Below are 25156 nucleotides of genomic sequence, written 5' to 3' on the forward strand. Positions count from 1 at the left end.
AAAAGTCCATTTATAGTCACCATTGCCTTTGAAAGCCTTATTACTCGCTTTAAATGGTTTTAGAATCTCGTTATTGATTTTAAGTTGAACTTGTTTGCATTTTTCATGAAAACAGATTATAATTGGATGTTTCCCTTGGGAAACACGAAGCGAATCCCATCAATTCAAGAGAAAAGTCCAGTTATAGTCACCAATGCCTTTCTAAGCCTTATTACTCGCTTTAAATGGTTTTTTAATCTCATTATTGATTTTAAGTTTAATTTTTTTACATTTTTTGTTAAAACATATTATAATTGGATGTTTCCCTCGAGAAACGTGAAGCGAATCCCCTCCATTGACAAGAAAAATCCATTTATAGTCACCAATGCCTTTGTAAGTCTTATTACTCGTTTAAATGGTTTTATAATCTCATTATTGATTTTAAGTTTAATTTTTTTACATTTTTTGTTAAAACAGATTATAATTGGATGTTTCCCTCGAAAAACGTGAAGTGAATGCCATCCATTGACAAGAAAAGTCCATTTATAGTCACCAATGCCTTCGTCAGCCTTATTACTCGCTTTAAATGGTTTTATAATCTCATTATTGATTTTAAGTTTAATTTTTTTTACATTTTTTGTTAAAACAGATTATATATGGATGATTCCCTCGAGAAACGTGAAGCGAATCCCGTCCCTTGACAAGAAAAGTTCATTTACAATCACCAATGCCTTCGTAAGCCTTATTACTCGCTTTAAATGGTTTTATAATCTCATTATTGATTTTAAGTTGAATTTTTTTCAATTTTTTGTGAAAACAGATTATAAATGGATGTTTCCCTCGGGAAACGTGCAGCGAATCGCATCCATTGACAAGAAAAGTCCATTTATAGCCACCAACGCCTTTGTAAGCCTTATTACTCGCTTTAAATGGTTTTATAATCTCATTATTGATTTTAAGTTTAATTTTTTTACTTTTTTTGTTAAAACTGATTATAATTGGATGTTTCCCTCGAGAAACGTGAAGCGAATCCCATCCATTGACAAGAAAAGTCCATTTATAGTCACCAATGCCTTTGTAAGCCTTATTACTCGCTTTAAATGGTTATATAATCTCATTATTGATTTCAAGTTGAATTTTTTTGAATTGTTTGTTAAAACAGATTATAATTGGATGTTTCCCTCGGGAAACGTGCAGCGAATCGCATCCATTGACAAGAAAAGTCCATTTATAGCCACCAACGCCTTTGTAAGCCTTATTACTCGCTTTAAATGGTTTTATAATCTCATTATTGATTTTAAGTTTAATTTTTTTACTTTTTTTGTTAAAACTGATTATAATTGGATGTTTCCCTCGAGAAACGTGAAGCGAATCCCATCCATTGACAAGAAAAGTCCATTTATAGTCACCAATGCCTTTGTAAGCCTTATTACTCGCTTTAAATGGTTTTATAATGTCATTATTGATTTTAAGTTGAATTTTTTTGAATTTTTTGTTAAAACAGATTATAATTGGATGTTTCCCTTGGGAAACGTGAAGCGAATCCCATCCATTGACAAGAAAAGTCCATTTATAGTCACCAATGCCTTTGTAAACCTTATTACTTGCTTTAAATGGTTTTATAATCTCATTATTGATTTTAAGGTTAATTTTTTTACATTTTTTGTTTAAACAGATTATAATTGGATGTTTCCCTTGAGAAACGTGAAGCGAATCCCATCCATTGACAAGAAAAGTCCATTTATAGTCACCAATGCCTTTGTAAACCTTATTACTCGCTTTAAATGGTTTTATAATCTCATTATTGATCTTAAATTGAATTTTTTTGAATTTTTTGTTAAAACAGATTATAATTGGATGTTTCCCTCGTGAAACGTGAAGCGAATCCCATCCTTTCAAGAAAAAAGTCCATTAGTAGTCACCATTGCCTTTGTAAGCCTTATTACTCGCTTTAAATGGTTTTATAATGTTATTATTGATTTTAAGTTGAATTTTTTTGAATTTTTCGTTAAAACAGAATATAATTGGGTGTTTCCCTCGAGAAACATGAAGCGAATCCTATCCATTGACAAGAAAAGTCCATTTATAGTCACCAATGCCTTTGAAAGCCTTATTACTTGCTTTAAATGGTTTTATAATCTCGTTATTGTTTTTAAGTTGAACTTTTTTACATTTCTCGTTAAAACATATTGTAATTGGATGTTTCCCTTCGGAAACGTGAAGTGAATACCATCCATTCAAGAGAAAAGTCCAGTTATAGTCACCAATGCCTTTGTAAGCCTTATTACTCGCTTTAAATGGTTTTATAATCTCATTATTGACTTTAAGTTTAATTTTTTTACATTTTTTGTTCAAACAGATTATAATTGGATGTTTCTCTCGAGAAACGTGAAGCGAAACCCATCCATTGACAGGAAAAGTCCATTAATAGTCACCAATGCCTTTGTAAGCCTTATTACTCGCTTTAAATAGTTTTATAATCTCATTATTGATTTTAAGGTGAATTTTTTTCAATTTTTTGTGAAAACAGATTATAATTGGATGTTTCCCTCGGGAAACGTGCAGCGAATCGCATCCATTGACAGGAAAAGTCCATTTATAGTCACCAATGCCTTTGTAAGCCTTATTACTCGCTTTAAATGGTTTTATAATCTCATTATTGATTTTAAGTTTAATTCTTTTACATTTTTTGTTTAAACAGATTATAATTGGATGTTTCCCTCGAGAAACGTGAAGCGAATCCCATCCATTGACAAGAAAAGTCCATTTATAGTCACCAATGCCTTTGTAAACCTTATTACTCACTTTAAATGGTTTTATAATCTCATTATTGATCTTAAATTGAATTTTTTTGAATTTTTTGTTAAAACAGATTATAATTTGATGTTTCCCTCGGGAAACGTGAAGCGAATCCCATCCATTCAAGGCAAAAGTCCATTTATAGTCACCAATGCCTTTGTAAGCCTTATTACTCGCTTTAAATGGTTTTATAATCTCAATATTGATTTTAAGTTTAATTTTTTTACATTTTTTGTTAAAAGAGATTATAATTGGATGTTTCCCTTGGGAAACGTGAAGCGAATCCCATCCATTCAATAGAAAAGTTCATTTATAGTCACCAATGCCTTTGTAAGCCTTATTACTCGCTTTAAATGGTTTTATAATCTTATTATTGATTTTAAGTTTAATTTTTTTTCATTTTTTGTTAAAACAGATTATAATAGGATGTTTCCCTCGAGAAACGTGAAGCGAATCCCATCCATTGACAAGAAAAGTCCATTTATAGTCACCAATGCCTTTGTAAGCCTTATTACTCGCTTTAAATGGTTATATAATCTCATTATTGATTTTAAGTTGAATTTTTTTGAATTTTTTGTTAAAACAGATTATAATTGGATGTTTTCCTCAGGAAACGTGAAGCGAATCCCATCCATTGACAAGAAAAGTCCATTTATAGTCACCAATGCATTTGTAAGCCTTATTACTCGCTTTAAATGGTTTTATAATCTCATTATTGATTTTAAGTTTAATTTTTTTATATTTTTTGTTAAAACATATTATAATTGGATGTTTCCTTCGGGAAACGTGAAGCGAATCACATCCATTCAAGAAAAAAGTCCATTTATAGTCACCAATGCCTTTGTAAGCCTCATTACTCACTTTAAATGGTTTTATAATCTTATTATTGATTTTAAGTTGAATTTTTTTGAATTTTTTGTTAAAACATATTATAATTGGGTGTTTCCCTCGAGAAACGTGAAGCAAATCGCATCCATTGACAAGAAAAGTCCATTTATAGTCACCAATGCCTTTGAAAGCCTTATTACTCGCTTTAAATGGTTTTATAATCTCGTTATTGATTTTAAGTTTAATTTTTTTACATTTTTTTTAAAAACAGATTATAATTGGATTTTTTCCTCAGGAAACGTGAAGCGAATCCCATCCATTGAAAAGAAAAGTCCATTTATACTCACCAATGCCTTTGTAAGCCTTATTACTCGATTTAAATGGTTATATAATCTCATTATTGATTTTAAGTTGAATTTTTTTGAATTTTTTGTTAAAACAGATTATAATTGGATGTTTTCCTCGAGAAACGTGAAGCGAATCCCATCCATCGACAAGAAAAGTCCATTTATAGACACCAATGCCTTTGAAAGCCTTATTACTCGCTTTAAACGGTTTTATAATCTCGTTATTGATTTTAAGTTGACCTTTTTTGCATTTTTTGTTAAAACCGATTATAATTGGATGTTTCCCTTGGGAAACGTGAAGCGAATCCCATCCATTCAAGAGAAAAGTCCAGTTATAGACACCATTGCCTTTGTAAGCTTTATTACTCGCTTTAAATGGTTTTATAATCTCATTATTTATTTTAAATTGAATTTTTTTGAATTTTTTGTTAATACAGATTATAATTGGATGTTTCTCTCGGGAAACGTGAACCGAATCCAATCCATTCAAGAAAAAAATCCATTTATAGTCACCAATGCCTTTGTAAACCTTGTTACTCGCTTTAAATGGTTTTATAATCTTATTATTGATTGTAAGTTTAATTTTTTTGAATTTTTCGTTAAAACAGATTATAATTGGGTGTTTCCCTCGAGGAATGTGAAACGAATCCCATCCATTGACAAGAAAAGTCCATTTATAGACACCAATGCCTTTGAAAGCCTTATTACTCGCTTTAAATGGTTTTATAATCTCATTATTGATTTTAAGTTTAATTTTTTTACATTTTTTGTTAAAACAGATTATATATGGATGTTTCCCTCGAGAAACGTGAAGCGAATCCCGTCCCTTGACAAGAAAAGTCCATTTATAGTCACCAATGGCTTTGTAAGCCTTATTACTCGTTTTAAATGGTTTTATAATCTCATTATTGATTTTAAGTTTAATTTTTTTCAATTTTTTGTGAAAACAGATTATAAATGGATGTTTCCCTCGGGAAACGTGTAGCGAATCGCATCCATTGACAAGAAAAGTCTATTTATAGCCACCAACGCCTTTGTAAGCCTTATTACTCGCTTTAAATGGTTTTATAATCTCATTATTGATTTTAAGTTTAATTTTTTTACTTTTTTTGTTAAAACCGATTATAATTGGATGTTTCCCTCGAGAAACGTGAAGCGAATCCCATCCATTGACAAGAAAAGTCCATTTATAGTTACCAATGCCTTTGTAAGCCTTATTACTCCCTTTAAATGGTTATATAATCTCATTATTGATTTCAAGTTGAATTTTTTTGAATTGTTTGTTCAAACAGATTATAATTGGATGTTTCCCTCGGGAAACGTGAAGCGAATCGCATCCATTGACAAGAAAAGTCCATTTATAGTCACCAATGCCTTTGTCAGCCTTATTACTCGCTTTAAATGGTTTTATAATGTCATTATTGATTTTAAGTTGAATTTTTTTGATTTTTTTGTTAAAACAGATTATAATTGGATGTTTCCCTTGGGAAACGTGAAGCGAATCCCATCCATTGACAAGAAAAGTCAATTTATAGTCACCAATGCCTTTGTAAACCTTATTACTCGCTTTAAATGGTTTTATAATCTCATTATTGATTTTAAATTGAATTTTTTTGAATTTTTTGTTAAAACAGATTATAATTGGATGTTTCCCTCGAGAAACGTGAAGCGAATCCCATCCATTCAAGAAAAAAGTCCATCTATAGTCTCCAATGCCTTTGTAAGCCTTATTACTCGCTTTAAATGGTTTTATAATCTTATTATTGATTTTAAGTTGAATTTTTTTGAATTTTTCGTTAAAACAGATTATAATTTGGTGTTTCCCTCGAGAAACGTGAAGCGAATCCCATCCATTGACAAGAAAAGTCCATTTATAGTCACCATTGCCTTTGAAAGCCTGATTACTCGCTTTAAATGGTTTTATAATCTCATTATTGATTTTAAATTGAATTTTTTTGAATTTTTTGTTAAAACAGATTATAATTGGATGTTTCCCTCGAGAAACATAAAGCAAATCCCGTCCATAGACAAGAAAAGTCCATTTATAGACACCAATGCCTTTGAAAGCCTTATTACTCGCTTTAAATGGTTTTATAATCTCGTTATTGATTTTAAGTTGACCTTTTTTGCATTTTTCGTTAAAAGAGATTATAATTGGATGTTTCCCTTGGGAAACGTGCAACGAATCCCATCCATTCAAGATAAAAGTCCAGTTATAGACACCATTGCCTTTGTAAGCCTTATTACTCGCTTTAAATGGTTTTATAATCTCATTATTGATTTTAAATGAATTTTTTTGAATTTTTTGTTAAAACAGATTATAATTGGATGTTTCCCTCGGGAAACGTGAAGCGAATCCCATCCATTCAAGAGAAAAATCCATTTATAGTCACCAATGCCTTTGTAAACCTTATTACTCGCTTTAAATAGTTTTATAATCATATTATTGATTGTAAGTTCAATTTTTTTGAATTTTTCATTAAAACAGATTATAATTGCGTGTTTCCCTCGAGAAACGTGAAGCGAATCCCATCCATTGACAAGAAAAGTCCATTTATAGTCACCGATGCCTTTGTAAGCCTTATTACTCGCTTTAAATGGTTTTATAATCTCATTATTGATTTTAAGTTTAATTTTTTTACATTTCTTGTTTAAACAGATTATAATTGGATGTTTCCCTCGAGAAACGTGAAGCGAATCCCATCCATTGACAAGAAAAGTCCATTTATAGTCACCAATGCCTTTGTAAACCTTATTACTCGCTTTAAATGGTTTTATAATCTCATTATTGATCTTAAATTGATTTTTTTTTAATTTTTTGTTAAAACAGATTATAATTGGATGTTTCCCTAGGGAAACGTGAAGCGAATCCCATCCATTCAACTTAAAAGTCCATTTATAGTCACCAATGCCTTTGTAAGCCTTATTACTCGCTTTAAATGGTTTTATAATCTCATTATTGATTTTAAGTTTAAATTTTTCACATTTTTTGTTAAAACAGATTATAATTGGATGTTTCCCTCGAGAAACATGAAGTGAATGCCATCCATTGACAAGAAAAGTCCATTTATAGTCACCAATGCCTTTGTAAACCTTATTACTCGCTTTAAATCGTTTTATAATCTCATTATTGATTTTAAATTGAATTTTTTTGAATTTTTTGTTAAAACAGATTATAATTGGATGTTTCCCTTGGGAAACGTGAAGCGAATCCCATCCATTGAAAAGAAAAGTCCATTTATAGTCACCAATGCCTTTGTAAGCCTTATTACTCGCTTTAAATGGTGATATAATCTAATTATTGATTTCAAGTTGAATTTTTTTGAATTGTTTGTTAAAACAGATTATAATCGGATGTTTCCCTCGGGAAACGTGAAGCGAATCGCATCCATTGACAAGAAAAGTCCATTTATAGTCACCAATGCCTTTGTAAGCCTTATTACTCGCTTTAAATGGTTTTATAATCTTATTATTGATTTTAAGTTTAATTTTTCTTCATTTTTTGTTAAAACAGATTATAATAGGATGTTTTCCTCGAGAAACGTGAAGCGAATCCCATCCATTGACAAGAAAAGTTCATTTATAGTCACCAATGCCTTTGTAAGCCTTATTACTCGCTTTAAACGGTTATATAATCTCATTATTGATTTTAAGTTGAATTTTTTTGAATTTTTTGTTAAAACAGATTATAATTGGATGTTTCCCTCGGGAAACGTGAAGTGAATCCCATCCATTGACAAGAAAAGTCTATTTATAGTCACCAATGCCTTTGTAAGCCTTATTAGTCGCTTTAAATGGTTTTATAATCTCATTATTGATTTTAAGTTTAATTTTTTTACATTTTTTTTAAAAACAGATTATAATTGGATTTTTCCCTCGGGAAACGTGAAGCGAATCCCATCCATTGAAAAGAAAAGTCCATTTATAGTCACCAATGCCTTTGTAAGCCTTATTACTCGCTTTAAATGGTTATATAATCTCATTATTGATTTTAAGTTGAATTTTTTTGAATTTTTTGTTAAAACAGATTATAATTGGATGTTTCCCTCGAGAAACATGAAGCGAATCCCATCCATCGACAAGGAAAGTCCATTTATAGACACCAATGCCTTTGAAAGCCTTATTACTCGCTTTAAACGGTTTTATAATCTCGTTATTGATTTTAAGTTGACCTTTTTTGCATTTTTCGTTAAAACAGATTATAATTGGATGTTTCCCTTGGGAAACGTGAAGCGAATCCCATCCATTCAAGAGAAAAGTCCAGTTATAGACACCATTGCCTTTGTAAGCCTTATTACTCGCTTTAAATGGTTTTATAATCTCATTATTTATTTTAAATTGAATTTTTTTGAATTTTTTGTTAATACAGATTATAATTGGATGTTTCCCTCGGGAAACGTGAACCGAATCCAATCCATTCAAGAAAAAAATCCATTTATAGTCACCAATGCCATTGTAAACCTTATTACTCGCTTTAAATGGTTTTATAATCTTATTATTGATTGTAAGTTGAAGTTTTTTGAATTTTTCGTTAAAACAGATTATAATTGGGTGTTTCCCTCGAGGAATGTGAAGCGAAACCCATCCATCGACAAGAAAAGTCCATTTATAGGCACCAATGCCTTTGAAAGCCTTATTACTCGCTTTAAATGGTTTTATAATCTCATTATTGATTTTAAGTTGAATTTTTTTACATTTTTTGTTAAAACAGATTATATATGGATGTTTCCCTCGAGAAACGTGAAGCGAATCCCGTCCCTTGACAAGAAAAGTCCATTTATAGTCACCAATGCCTTTGTAAGCCTTATTACTCGCTTTAAATGGTTTTATAATCTCATTATTGATTTTAAGTTGAATTTTTTTCAATTTTTTGTGAAAATAGATTATAAATGGATGTTTCCCTCGGGAAACGTGTAGCGAATCGCATCCATTGACAAGAAAAGACTATTTATAGCCACCAACGCCTTTGTAAGCCTTATTACTCGCTTTAAATGGTTTTATAATCTCATTATTGATTTTAAGTTTAATTTTTTTACTTTTTTTGTTAAAACTGATTATAATTGGATGTTTCCCTCGAGAAACGTGAAGCGAATCCCATCCATTGACAAGAAAAGTCCATTTATAGTCACCAATGCCTTTGTAAGCCTTATTACTCGGTTTAAATGGTTATATAATCTCATTATTGATTTCAAGTTGAATTTTTTTGAATTGTTTGTTAAAACAGATTATAATTGGATGTTTCCCTCGGGAAACGTGAAGCGAATCGCATCCATTGACAAGAAAAGTCCATTTATAGTCACCAATGCCTTTGTAAGCCTTATTACTCGCTTTAAATGGTTTTATAATCTCATTATTGATTTTAAATTGAATTTTTTTGAATTTTTTGTTAAAACAGATTATAATTGGATGTTTTCCTCGAGAAACGTGAAGCGAATCCCATCCATTCAAGAAAAAAGTCCATCTATAGTCTCCAATGCCTTTGTAAGCCTTATTACTCGCTTTAAATGGTTTTATAATCTTATTATTGATTTTAAGTTGAATTTTTTTGAATTTTTCGTTAAAACAGATTATAATTGGGTGTTTCCCTCGAGAAACGTGAAGCGAATCCCATCCATTGACAAGAAAAGTCCATTTATAGTCACCATTGCCTTTGAAAGCCTGATTACTCGCTTTAAATGGTTTTATAATCTCATTATTGATTTTAAGTTTAATTTTTTTACTTTTTTTGTTGAATTAGATTATAATTGGAAGTTTCCCTCGAGAAACGTGAAGCGAATCCCATCCATTGAAAAAAAAAGGCCATTTATAGTCACCAATGCCTTTGAAAGCCTTATTACTCGCTTTAAATGTTTTTATAATCTCGTTATTGATTTTAAGTTGAACTTTTTTGCATTTTTGTTAAAACAGATTATAATTGGATGTTTCCCTCGGGAAACGTGAGGCAAATCCCGTCCATTGACAAGAAAAGTCCATTTATAGTCACCAATGCCTTTGAAAGCCTTATTACTCGCTTTAAATGGTTTTATAATCTCATTATTGATGTTAAGTTTAATTTTTTTACAGTTTTTGTTAAAACAGATTATAATTGGATGTTTCCCTCGGGAAACGTGAAGCAAATCCCATCCATTGACAAGAAAAGTCCATTTATAGTCACCAATGCCTTTGTAAGCCTTATTACTCGCTTTAAATGGTTATATAATCTCATTATTGATTTTAAGTTGAATTTCTTTGAATTTTTTGTTAAAACAGATTATAATTGGATGTTTCCCTTGGGAAACGTGAAGCGAATCCCATCCATTGACAAGAAAAGTCCATTTATAGTCACCAATGCCTTTGTAAGCCTTATTACTCGCTTTAAATGGTTTTATAATCTCATTATTGATTTGAAGTTTAATTTTTTTACATTTTTTGTTAAAACATATTATAATTGGATATTTTCCTCAGGAAACGTGAAGCGAATCCCATCCATTGACAAGAAAAGTCCATTTATAGTCACCAATGCCTTTGTAAGCCTTATTACTCGCTTTAAATGGTTTTATAATCTCATTATTGATTTTAAGTTTAATTTTTTTGAATTTTTTGTTAAAACAGATTATAATTGGATGTTTCCCTCGGGAAACGTGAAGCGAATCCCATCCATTCAAGAGAAAAATCCATTTATAGTCACCAATGCCTTTGTAAACCTTATTACTCGCTTTAAATAGTTTTATAATCATATTATTGATTGTAAGTTGAATTTTTTTGAATTTTTCGTTAAAACAGATTATAATTGCGTGTTTCCCTCGAGAAACGTGAAGCGAATCCCATCCATTGACAAGAAAAGTCCATTTATAGTCACCAATGCCTTTGTAAGCCTTATTACTCGCTTTAAATGGTTATATAATCTCATTATTGATTTTAAGTTGAATTTTTTTGAATTTTTTGTTAAAACAGATTATAATTGGATGTTTCCCTCGGGAAACGTGAAGCGAATCCCATCTATTCAAGAGAAAAATCCATTTATAGTCACCAATGCCTTTGTAAACCTTATTACTCGCTTTAAATGGTTATATAATCTCATTATTGATTTTAAGTTGAATTTTTTTGAATTTTTTGTTAAAACAGATTATAATTGGATGTTTCCCTCGAGAAACGTGAAGCGAATCCCATCCATCGACAAGAAAAGTCCATTTATAGACACCAATGCCTTTGAAAGCCTTATTACTCGCTTTAAACGGTTTTATAATCTCGTTATTGATTTTAAGTTGACCTTTTTTGCATTTTTCGTTAAAACAGATTATAATTGGATGTTTCCCTTGGGAAACGTGAAGCGAATCCCATCCATTCAAGAGAAAAGTCCAGTTATAGACACCATTGCCTTTGTAAGCTTTATTACTCGCTTTAAATGGTTTTATAATCTCATTATTTATTTTAAATTGAATTTTTTTGAATTTTTTGTTAATACAGATTATAATTGGATGTTTCCCTCGGGAAACGTGAACCGAATCCAATCCATTCAAGAAAAGTCCATTTATAGTCACCAATGCCTTTGTAAACCTTATTACTCGCTTTAAATGGTTTTATAATCTCATTATTGATTTTAAATTGAATTATTTTGAATTTTTTGTTAAAACAGATTATAATTGGATGTTTCCCTCGTGAAACGTGAAGCGAATCCCATCGATTGACAAGAAAAGTTCATTTATAGTCACCATTGCCTTTGAAAGCCTTATTACTCGCTTTAAATGGTTTTATAATCTCATTATTGATTTTAAATTGAATTTTTTTGAATTTTTTGTTCAAACAGATTATAATTGGATGTTTCCCTCGAGAAACGTAAAGCGAATCCCGTCCATCGACAAGAAAAGTCCATTTATAGACACCAATGCCTTTGAAAGCCTTATTACTCGCTTTAAATGGTTTTATAATCTCGTTATTGATTTTAAGTTGACCTTTTTTGCATTTTTCGTTAAAAGAGATTATAATTGGATGTTTCCCTTGGGAAACGTGCAACGAATCCCATCCATTCAAGATAAAAGTCCAATTATAGACACCATTGCCTTTCTAAGCCTTATTACTCGCTTTAAATGATTTTATAATCTCATTATTGATTTTAAATTGAATTTTTTTGAATTTTTTGTTAAAACAGATTATAATTGGATGTTTCCCTCGGGAAACGTGAAGCGAATCCCATCCATTCAAGAGAAAAATCCATTTATAGTCACCAATGCCTTTGTAAACCTTATTACTCGCTTTAAATAGTTTTATAATCATATTATTGATTGTAAGTTGAATTTTTTTGAATTTTTCGTTAAAACAGATTATAATTGCGTGTTTCCCTCGAGAAACGTGAAGCGAATCCCATTCATTGACAAGAAAAGTCCATTTATAGTCACCGATGCCTTTGTAAGCCTTATTACTTGCTTTAAATGGTTTTATAATCTCATTATTGATTTTAAGTTTAATTTTTTTACATTTCTTGTTTAAACAGATTATAATTGGATGTTTTCCTCGACAAACGTGAAGCGAATCCCATCCATTGACAAGAAAAGTCCATTTATAGTCACCAATGCCTTTGTAAACCTTATTACTCGCTTTAAATGGTTTTATAATCTCATTATTGATCTTAAATTGATTTTTTTTGAATTTTTTGTTAAAACAGATTATAATTGGATGTTTCCCTAGGGAAACGTGAAGCGAATCCCATCCATTCAAGTTAAAAGTCCATTTATAGTCACCAATGCCTTTGTAAGCCTTATTACTCGCTTTAAATGGTTTTATAATCTCATTATTGATTTTAAGTTTAAATTTTTCACATTTTTTGTTAAAACAGATTATAATTGGATGTTTCCCTCGAGAAACATGAAGTGAATGCCATCCATTGACAAGAAAAGTCCATTTATAGTCACCAATGCCTTTGTAAACCTTATTACTCGCTTTAAATCATTTTATAATCTCATTATTGATTTTAAATTGATATTTTTTGAATATTTTGTTTAAACAGATTATAATTGGATGTTTCCCTCGAGAAACGTGAAGCGAATCCCATCCATTCAAGAAAAAAGTCCATCTATAGTCTCCAATGCCTTTGTAAGCCTTATTACTCGCTTTAAATGGTTTTATAATCTTATTATTGATTTTAAGTTGAATTTTTTTGAATTTTTTGTTAAAACAGATTATAATTGGGTGTTTCCCTCGAGAAACGTGAAGCAAATCCCATCCATTGACAAGAAAAGTTCATTTATAGTCACCATTGCCTTTGAAAGCCTTATTACTCGCTTTAAATGGTTTTATAATCTCATTATTGATTTTAAATTGAATTTTTTTGAATTTTTTGTTAAAACAGATTATAATTGGATGTTTTCCTCGAGAAACGTAAAGCGAATCCCGTCCATCGACAAGAAAAGTCCATTTATAGACACCAATGCCTTTGAAAGCCTTATTACTCGCTTTAAATGGTTTTATAATCTCGTTATTGATTTTAAGTTGACCTTTTTTGCATTTTTCGTTAAAAGAGATTATAATTGGATGTTTCCCTTGGGAAACGTGCAACGAATCGCATCCATTCAAGATAAAAGTCCAATTATAGACACCATTGCCTTTCTAAGCCTTATTACTCGCTTTAAATGATTTTATAATCTCATTATTGATTTTAAATTAAATTTTTTTGAATTTTTTGTTAAAACAGATTATAATTGGATGTTTCCCTCGGGAAACGTGAAGCGAATCCCATCCATTCAAGAGAAAAATCCATTTATAGTCACCAATGCCTTTGTAAACCTTATTACTCGCTTTAAATAGTTTTATAATCATATTATTGAGTGTAAGTTGAATTTTTTTGAATTTTTCGTTAAAACAGATTATAATTGCGTGTTTCCCTCGAGAAACGTGAAGCGAATCCCATTCATTGACAAGAAAAGTCCATTTATAGTCACCGATGCCTTTGTAAGCCTTATTACTCGCTTTAAATGGTTTTATAATCTCATTATTGATTTTAAGTTTAATTTTTTTACATTTTTTGTTTAAACAGATTATAATTGGATGTTTCCCTCGAGAAACGTGAAGCGAATCCCATCCATTGACAAGAAAAGTCCATTTATAGTCACCAATGCCTTTGTAAACCTTATTACTCACTTTAAATGGTTTTATAATCTCATTATTGATCTTAAATTGAATTTTTTTGAATTTTTTGTTAAAACAGATTATAATTGGATGTTTCCCTCGGGAAACGTGAAGCGAATCCCATCGATTCAAGGCAAAAGTCCATTTATAGTCACCAATGCCTTTGTAAGCCTTATTACTCGCTTTAAATGGTTTTATAATCTCAATATTGATTTTAAGTTTAATTTTTTTACTTTTTTTGTTAAAAAAGATTATAATTGGATATTTTCCTCGTGAAACGTGAAGCGAATACCATCCATTGACAAGAAAAGTCCATTTAGAGTCACCAATGCCTTTGAAAGCCTTATTATTCGCTTTAAATGGTTTTATAAACTCGTTATTGATTTTAAGTTCAACTTTTTTGCATTTGTCGTTAAAACCGATTATAATTGGATGTTTCCCTTGGGAAACGTGAAGCAAATCCCATCCATTCAATAGAAAAGTTCATTTATAGTCACCAATGCCTTTGTAAGCCTTATTATTCGCTTTAAAGGGTTTTATAATCTTATTATTGATTTTAAGTTTAATTTTTTTCTTTTTTTTGTTAAAACAAATTATAATAGGATGTTTCCCTCGAGAAACGTGAAGCGAATCCCATCCATTGACAAGAAAAGTCCATTTCTAGTCACCAATGCCTTTGTAAGCCTTATTACTCGCTTTAAATGGTTATATAATCTCATTATTGATTTTAAGTTCAATTTTTTTGAATTTTTTGTTAAAACAGATTATAATTGGATGTTTCCCTCGGGAAACGTGAAGCGAATCCCATCCATTGACAAGGAAAGTCCATTTATAGTCACCAATGCCTTTGTAAGCCTTATTACTCGCTTTAAATGGTTTTCTAATCTCGTTATTGATTTTAAGTTGACCTTTTTTGCATTTTTCGTTAAAAGAGATTATAATTGGATGTTTCCCTTGGGAAACGTGCAACGAATCCCATCCATTCAAGATAAAAGTCCAGTTATAGACACCATTGCCCTTGTAAGCCTTATTACTCGCTTTAAATGGTTTTATAATCTCATTATTGATTTTAAGTTTAATTTTTTTACATTTTTTGTTAATACAGATTATAATTGGATGTTTCCCTCGGGAAACGTGAACCGAATCCAATCCATTCAAGAAAAAAATCCATTTATAGTCACCAATGCCTTTGTAAACCTTATTACTCGCTTTAAATGGTTTTATAATCTTATTATTGATTGTAAGTTGAATTTTTTTGAATTTTTCGTTAAAACAGATTATAATTGGGTGTTTCCCTCGAGGAATGTGAAGCGAATCCCATCCATCGACAAGAAAAGTCCATTTATAGACACCAATGCCTTTGAAAGCCTTATTACTCGCTTTAAATGGCTTTATAATCTCGTTATTGATTTTAAGTTGACCTTTTTTGCATTTTTCGTTAAAAGAGATTATAATTGGATGTTTCCCTTGGGAAACGTGCAACGAATCCCATCCATTCAAGATAAAAGTCCAGTTATAGACACCATTGCCCTTGTAAGCCTTATTACTCGCTTTAAATGGTTTTATAATCTCATTATTGATTTTAAGTTTAATTTTTTTACATTTTTTGTTAAAATAGATTATGATTGGATGTTTCGCTCGAGAAACATGAAGCGAAACCTATCCATTGACAAGAAATGTCCATTTATAGTCACCAATGCCTTTGTAAGCCTTATTACTCGCTTTAAATGGTTTTATAATCTCATTATTGATTTTAAGTTTAAATTTTTTTACATTTTTTGTTAAAACAGATTATAATTGGATGTTTCCCTCGAGAAACGTGAAGTGAATGCCATCCATTGACAAGAAAAGTCCATTTATAGTCACCAATGCCTTTGTAAGCCTTATTACTCATTTTAAATGGTTTTATAATCTCATTATTGATTTTAAGTTTAATTTTTGTACATTTTTTGTTAAAACAGATTATATATGGATGTTTCCCTCGAGAAACGTGAAGCGAATCCCCTCCATTGACAAGAAAAGTCCATTTATAGTCACCAATGCCTTTGTAAGTCTTATTACTCGCTTTAAATGGTTTTATAATCTCATTATCGATTTTAAGTTGAATTTTTTTGAATTTTTTGTTAAAACAGATTATAATTGGATGTTTCCCTCGGGAAACGTGAAGCGAATCCCATCCATTGACAAAAAAAGTCCATTTATAGTCACCAATGCCTTTGAAAGCCTTATTACTCGCTTTAAATGTTCTTATAATCTCGTTATTGATTTTAAGTTGAACTTTTTTGCATTTTTGTTAAAACAGATTATAATTGGATGTTTCCCTCGGGAAACGTGAGGCAAATCTCGTCCATTGACAAGAAAAGTCCATTTATAGTCACCAATGCCTTTGAAAGCCTTATTACTCGCTTTAAATGGTTTTATAATCTCATTATTGATGTTAAGTTTAATTTTTTTGCAGTTTTTGTTAAAATAGATTATAATTGGATGTTTCCCTCAGGAAACGTGAAGCAAATCCCATCCATTGACAAGAAAAGTCCATTTATAGTCACCAATGTCTTTGTAAGCCTTATTACTCGCTTTAAATGGTTATATAATCTCATTATTGATTTTAAGTTGAATTTCTTTGAATTTTTTGTTAAAATAGATTATAATTGGATGTTTCCCTTGGGAAACGTGAAGCGAATCCCATCCATTGACAAGAAAAGTCCATTTATAGTCACCAATGCCTTTGTAAGCCTTATTACTCGCTTTAAATGGTTTTATAATCTCATTATTGATTTGAAGTTTAATTTTTTTATATTTTTTGTTAAACCATATTATAATTGGATATTTTCCTCGGGAAACGTGAAGCGAATCCCATCCATTGACAAGAAAAGTCCATCTATAGTCACCAATGCCTTTGTAAGCCTTATTACTCGCTTTAAATGGTTTTATAATCTCATTATTGATTTTAAGTTTAATTTTTTTACATTTTTTGTTTAAACAGATTATAATTGGATGTTTCCCTCGAGAAATGTGAAGCGAATCCCATCCATTGACAAGAAAAGTCCATTTATAGTCACCAATGCCTTTGTAAACCTTATTACTCACTTTAAATGGTTTTATAATCTCATTATTGATCTTAAATTGAATTTTTTTGAATTTTTTGTTAAAACAGATTATAATTGGATGTTTCCCTCGGGAAACGTGAAGCGAATCCCATCGATTCAAGGCAAAAGTCCATTTATAGTCACCAATGCCTTTGTAAGCCTTATTACTCGCTTTAAATGGTTTTATAATCTCAATATTGATTTTAAGTTTAATTTTTTTACTTTTTTTGTTAAAAAAGATTATAATTGGATATTTTCCTCGTGAAACGTGAAGCGAATACCATCCATTGACAAGAAAAGTCCATTTAGAGTCACCAATGCCTTTGAAAGCCTTATTATTCGCTTTAAATGGTTTTATAAACTCGTTATTGATTTTAAGTTCAACTTTTTTGCATTTGTCGTTAAAACCGATTATAATTGGATGTTTCCCTTGGGAAACGTGAAGCAAATCCCATCCATTCAATAGAAAAGTTCATTTATAGTCACCAATGCCTTTGTAAGCCTTATTATTCGCTTTAAAGGGTTTTATAATCTTATTATTGATTTTAAGTTTAATTTTTTTCTTTTTTTTGTTAAAACAAATTATAATAGGATGTTTCCCTCGAGAAACGTGAAGCGAATCCCATCCATTGACAAGAAAAGTCCATTTCTAGTCACCAATGCCTTTGTAAGCCTTATTACTCGCTTTAAATGGTTATATAATCTCATTATTGATTTTAAGTTCAATTTTTTTGAATTTTTTGTTAAAACAGATTATAATTGGATGTTTCCCTCGGGAAACGTGAAGCGAATCCCATCCATTGACAAGGAAAGTCCATTTATAGTCACCAATGCCTTTGTAAGCCTTATTACTCGCTTTAAATGGTTTTCTAATCTCGTTATTGATTTTAAGTTGACCTTTTTTGCATTTTTCGTTAAAAGAGATTATAATTGGATGTTTCCCTTGGGAAACGTGCAACGAATCCCATCCATTCAAGATAAAAGTCCAGTTATAGACACCATTGCCCTTGTAAGCCTTATTACTCGCTTTAAATGGTTTTATAATCTCATTATTGATTTTAAGTTTAATTTTTTTACATTTTTTGTTAATACAGATTATAATTGGATGTTTCCCTCGGGAAACGTGAACCGAATCCAATCCATTCAAGAAAAAAATCCATTTATAGTCACCAATGCCTTTGTAAACCTTATTACTCGCTTTAAATGGTTTTATAATCTTATTATTGATTGTAAGTTGAATTTTTTTGAATTTTTCGTTAAAACAGATTATAATTGGGTGTTTCCCTCGAGGAATGTGAAGCGAATCCCATCCATCGACAAGAAAAGTCCATTTATAGACACCAATGCCTTTGAAAGCCTTATTACTCGCTTTAAATGGCTTTATAATCTCGTTATTGATTTTAAGTTGACCTTTTTTGCATTTTTCGTTAAAAGAGATTATAATTGGATGTTTCCCTTGGGAAACGTGCAACGAATCCCATCCATTCAAGATAAAAGTCCAGTTATAGACACCATTGCCCTTGTAAGCCTTATTACTCGCTTTAAATGGTTTTATAATCTCATTATTGATTTTAAGTTTAATTTTTTTACATTTTTTGTTAAAATAGATTATGATTGGATGTTTCGCTCGAGAAACATGAAGCGAAACCTATCCATTGACAAGAAATGTCCATTTATAGTCACCAATGCCTTTGTAAGCCTTATTACTCGCTTTAAATGGTTTTATAATCTCATTATTGATTTTAAGTTTAAATTTTTTTACATTTTTTGTTAAAACAGATTATAATTGGATGTTTCCCTCGAGAAACGTGAAGTGAATGCCATCCATTGACAAGAAAAGTCCATTTATAGTCACCAATGCCTTTGTAAGCCTTATTACTCATTTTAAATGGTTTTATAATCTCATTATTGATTTTAAGTTTAATTTTTGTACATTTTTTGTTAAAACAGATTATATATGGATGTTTCCCTCGAGAAACGTGAAGCGAATCCCCTCCATTGACAAGAAAAGTCCATTTATAGTCACCAATGCCTTTGTAAGTCTTATTACTCGCTTTAAATGGTTTTATAATCTCATTATCGATTTTAAGTTGAATTTTTTTGAATTTTTTGTTAAAACAGATTATAATTGGATGTTTCCCTCGGGAAACGTGAAGCGAATCCCATCCATTGACAAAAAAAGTCCATTTATAGTCACCAATGCCTTTGAAAGCCTTATTACTCGCTTTAAATGTTCTTATAATCTCGTTATTGATTTTAAGTTGAACTTTTTTGCATTTTTGTTAAAACAGATTATAATTGGATGTTTCCCTCGGGAAACGTGAGGCAAATCTCGTCCATTGACAAGAAAAGTCCATTTATAGTCACCAATGCCTTTGAAAGCCTTATTACTCGCTTTAAATGGTTTTATAATCTCATTATTGATGTTAAGTTTAATTTTTTTGCAGTTTTTGTTAAAACAGATTATAATTGGATGTTTCCCTCAGGAAACGTGAAGCAAATCCCATCCATTGACAAGAAAAGTCCATTTATAGTCACCAATGTCTTTGTAAGCCTTATTACTCGCTTTAAATGGTTATATAATCTCATTATTGATTTTAAGTTGAATTTCTTTGAATTTTTTGTTAAAATAGATTATAATTGGATGTTTCCCTTGGGAAACGTGAAGCGAATCCCATCCATTGACAAGAAAAGTCCATTTATAGTCACCAATGCCTTTGTAAGCCTTATTACTCGCTTTAAATGGTTTTATAATCTCATTATTGATTTGAAGTTTAATTTTTTTATATTTTTTGTTAAACCATATTATAATTGGATATTTTCCTCGGGAAACGTGAAGCGAATCCCATCCATTGACAAGAAAAGTCCATTTATAGTCACCAATGCCTTTGTAAGCCTTATTACTCGCTTTAAATGGTTTTATAATCTCATTATTGATTTTAAGTTTAATTTTTTTACATTTTTTGTTAAAACAGATTATAATTGGATGTTTCCCTCGAGAAACGTGAAGCGAATCCCCTCCATTGACAAGAAAAGTCCATTTATAGTCACCAATGCCTTTGTAAGTCTTATTACTCGCTTTAAATGGTTTTATAATCTCATTATTGATTTTAAGTTTAATTTTTTTACATTTTTTGTTAAAACAGATTATAATAGGATTTTACCCTCGGGAAACATGAAACGAATCCCATCCATTGACAAGAAAAGTCCATTTATAGTCACCAATGCCTTTGTAAGCCTTATTACTCGCTTTAAATGGTTTTATAATCTCATTATTGATTTTAAGTTGGATTTTTTTCAACTTCTTGTGAAAACATATTATAATTGGATGTTTTCCTCGGGAAACGTGCAGCGAATCCCATCCATTGACAAGAAAAAGTCCATTTATAGTCACCAATGCCTTTGTAAGCCTTATTACTCGCTTTAAATGGTTTTATAATCTCATTATTGATTTTAAGTTTAATTTTTTTACATTTTTTGTTTAAACAGATTATAATTGGATGTTTCCCTTGAGAAACGTGAAGCGAATCCCATCCATTGACAAGAAAAGTCCACTTATAGTCACCAATGCCTTTCTAAGTCTTATTACTCGCTTTAAATGGTTTTATAATCTCATTATTGATTTTAAGTTTAATTTTTTTACTTTTTTTGTTTAAACTGATTATAATTGGATGTTTCCCTCGAGAAACGTGAAGCGAATCGCATCCATTCACAAGAAAAGTCCATTTATAGTAACCAATGCCTTTGTAAGCCTTATTACTCGCTTTAAATGGTTATATAATCTCATTATTGATTTCAAGTTGAATTTTTTTGAATTGTTTGTCAAAACAGATTATAATTGGATGTTTCCGTCGGGAAACGTGAAGGGAATCGCATCCATTGACAAGAAAAGTCCATTTATATTCACCAATGCCTTTGTAAGCCTTATTACTCGCTTTAAATGGTTTTATAATGTCATTATTGATTTTAAGTTGAATTTTTTTGAATTGTTTGTCAAAACAGATTATAATTGGATGTTTCCCTCGGGAAACGTGAAGCGAATCGCATCCATTGACAAGAAAAGTCCATTTATATTCACCAATGCCTTTGTAAGCCTTATTACTCGCTTTAAATGGTTTTATAATCTCATTATTGATTTTAAGTTTAATTTTTTTACATTTTTTGTTAAAACAGATTATATATGGATGTTTCCCTCGAGAAACGTGAAGCGAATCCCGTCCCTTGACAAGAAAAGTCCATTTATAGTCACCAATGCCTTTGTAAGCCTTATTACTTGCTTTAAATGGTTTTATAATCTCATTATTGATTTTAAGTTGAATTTTTTTCACTTTTTTGTGAAAACAGATTATAAATGGATGTTTCCCTCGGGAAACGTGTAGCGAATCGCATCCATTGACAAGAAAAGTCCATTTATAGCCACCAACGCCTTTGTAAGCCTTATTACTCGCTTTAAATGGTTTTATAATCTCATTATTGATTTTAAGTTGAATTTTTTTGAATTTTTTGTGAAAACAGATTATAATTGGATGTTTCCTTTGGGAAACGTGAAGCGAATCTCATCCATTGACAAGAAAAGTCCATTTATAGTCACCAATGCCTTTGTAAGCCTTATTACTCGCTTTAAATGGTTATATAATCTCATTATTGATTTCAAGTTGAATTTTTTTGAATTGTTTGTTAAAACATATTATAATTGGATGTTTCCCTCGGGAAACGTGAAGCGAATCGCATCCATTGACAAGAAAAGTCCATTTATAGTCACCAATGCCTTTGTAAGCCTTATTACTCGCTTTAAATGGTTTTATAATGTCATTATTGATTTTAAGTTGAATTTTTTTGAATTTTTTGTTAAAACAGATTATAATTGGATGTTTTCCTTGGGAAACGTGAAGCGAATCCCATCCATTGACAAGAAAAGTCCATTTATAGTCACCAATGCCTTTGTAAACCTTATTACTCGCTTTAAATGGTTTTATAATCTCATTATTGATTTTAAATTGAATTTTTTTGAATTTTATGTTAAAACAGATTATAATTGGATGTTTCCCTCGAGAAACGTGAAGCGAATCCCATCCATTCAAGAAAAAAGTCCATCTATAGTCTCCAATGCCTTTGTAAGCCTTATTACTCGCTTTAAATGGTTTTATAATCTTATTATTGATTTTAAGTTGAATTTTTTTGAATTTTTCGTAAAAACAGATTATAATTGGGTGTTTCCCTCGAGAAACGTGAAGCGAATCCCATCCATTGACAAGAAAAGTCCATTTATAGTCACCATTGCCTTTGAAAGCCTGATTACTCGCTTTAAATGGTTTTATAATCTCATTATTGATTTTAAGTTTAATTTTTTTACTTTTTTTGTTGAATTAGATTATAATTGGAAGTTTCCCTCGAGAAACGTGAAGCGAATCCCATCCATTGACAAAAAAAGGCCATTTATAGTCACCAATGCCTTTGAAAGCCTTATTACTCGCTTTAAATGGTTTTATAATCTCATTATTGATGTTAAGTTTAATTTTTTTACAGTTTTTGTTAAAACAGATTACAATTGGATGTTTTCCTCGGGAAACGTGAAGCAAATCCCATCCATTGACAAGAAAAGTCCATTTATAGTCACCAATGCCTTTGTAAGCCTTATTACTCGCTTTAAATGGTTATATAATCTCATTATTGATTTTAAGTTGAATTTCTTTGAATTTTTTGTTAAAACAGATTATAATTGGATGTTTTCCTTGGGAAACGTGAAGCGAATCCCATCCATTGACAAGAAACGTCCATTTATAGTCACCAATGCCTTTGTAAGCCTTATTACTCGCTTTAAATGGTTTTATAATCTCATTATTGATTTTAAGTTTAATTTTTTTACATTTTTTGTTAAAACAGATTATAATTGGATGTTTCCCTCGAGAAACGTGAAGCGAATCCCCTCCCTTGACAAGAAAAGTCCATTTATAGTCACCAATGCCCTTGTAAGTCTTATTACTCGCTTTAAATGGTTTTATAATCTCATTATTGATTTTAAGTTTAATTTTTTTACATTTTTTGTTAAAACAGATTATAATAGGATTTTACCCTCGGGAAACATGAAACGAATCCCATCCATTGACAAGAAAAGTCCATTTATAGTCACCAATGCCTTTGTAAGCCTTATTACTCGCTTTAAATGGTTTTATAATCTCATTATTGATTTTAAGTTGGATTTTTTTCAACTTTTTGTGAAAACAGATTATAATTGAATGTTTTCCTCGGGAAACGTGAAGCGAATCCCATCCATTGACAAGAAAAGTCCATTTCTAGTCACCAATGCCTTTGTAAGCCTTATTACTCGCTTTAAATGGTTATATAATCTCATTATTGATTTTAAGTTCAATTTTTTTGAATTTTTTGTTAAAACAGATTATAATTGGATGTTTCCCTCGGGAAACGTGAAGCGAATCCCATCCATTGACAAGGAAAGTCCATTTATAGTCACCAATGCCTTTGTAAGCCTTATTACTCGCTTTAAATGGTTTTCTAATCTCGTTATTGATTTTAAGTTGACCTTTTTTGCATTTTTCGTTAAAAGAGATTATAATTGGATGTTTCCCTTGGGAAACGTGCAACGAATCCCATCCATTCAAGATAAAAGTCCAGTTATAGACACCATTGCCCTTGTAAGCCTTATTACTCGCTTTAAATGGTTTTATAATCTCATTATTGATTTTAAGTTTAATTTTTTTACATTTTTTGTTAATACAGATTATAATTGGATGTTTCCCTCGGGAAACGTGAACCGAATCCAATCCATTCAAGAAAAAAATCCATTTATAGTCACCAATGCCTTTGTAAACCTTATTACTCGCTTTAAATGGTTTTATAATCTTATTATTGATTGTAAGTTGAATTTTTTTGAATTTTTCGTTAAAACAGATTATAATTGGGTGTTTCCCTCGAGGAATGTGAAGCGAATCCCATCCATCGACAAGAAAAGTCCATTTATAGACACCAATGCCTTTGAAAGCCTTATTACTCGCTTTAAATGGCTTTATAATCTCGTTATTGATTTTAAGTTGACCTTTTTTGCATTTTTCGTTAAAAGAGATTATAATTGGATGTTTCCCTTGGGAAACGTGCAACGAATCCCATCCATTCAAGATAAAAGTCCAGTTATAGACACCATTGCCCTTGTAAGCCTTATTACTCGCTTTAAATGGTTTTATAATCTCATTATTGATTTTAAGTTTAATTTTTTTACATTTTTTGTTAAAATAGATTATGATTGGATGTTTCGCTCGAGAAACATGAAGCGAAACCTATCCATTGACAAGAAATGTCCATTTATAGTCACCAATGCCTTTGTAAGCCTTATTACTCGCTTTAAATGGTTTTATAATCTCATTATTGATTTTAAGTTTAAATTTTTTTACATTTTTTGTTAAAACAGATTATAATTGGATGTTTCCCTCGAGAAACGTGAAGTGAATGCCATCCATTGACAAGAAAAGTCCATTTATAGTCACCAATGCCTTTGTAAGCCTTATTACTCATTTTAAATGGTTTTATAATCTCATTATTGATTTTAAGTTTAATTTTTGTACATTTTTTGTTAAAACAGATTATATATGGATGTTTCCCTCGAGAAACGTGAAGCGAATCCCCTCCATTGACAAGAAAAGTCCATTTATAGTCACCAATGCCTTTGTAAGTCTTATTACTCGCTTTAAATGGTTTTATAATCTCATTATCGATTTTAAGTTGAATTTTTTTGAATTTTTTGTTAAAACAGATTATAATTGGATGTTTCCCTCGGGAAACGTGAAGCGAATCCCATCCATTGACAAAAAAAGTCCATTTATAGTCACCAATGCCTTTGAAAGCCTTATTACTCGCTTTAAATGTTCTTATAATCTCGTTATTGATTTTAAGTTGAACTTTTTTGCATTTTTGTTAAAACAGATTATAATTGGATGTTTCCCTCGGGAAACGTGAGGCAAATCTCGTCCATTGACAAGAAAAGTCCATTTATAGTCACCA

The sequence above is a fragment of the Theobroma cacao genome, chromosome 9 (genome assembly GCF_053813885.1).
Source record: "Theobroma cacao isolate CCN51 chromosome 9, ASM5381388v1, whole genome shotgun sequence".
NCBI lineage: Eukaryota > Viridiplantae > Streptophyta > Magnoliopsida > Malvales > Malvaceae > Theobroma > Theobroma cacao.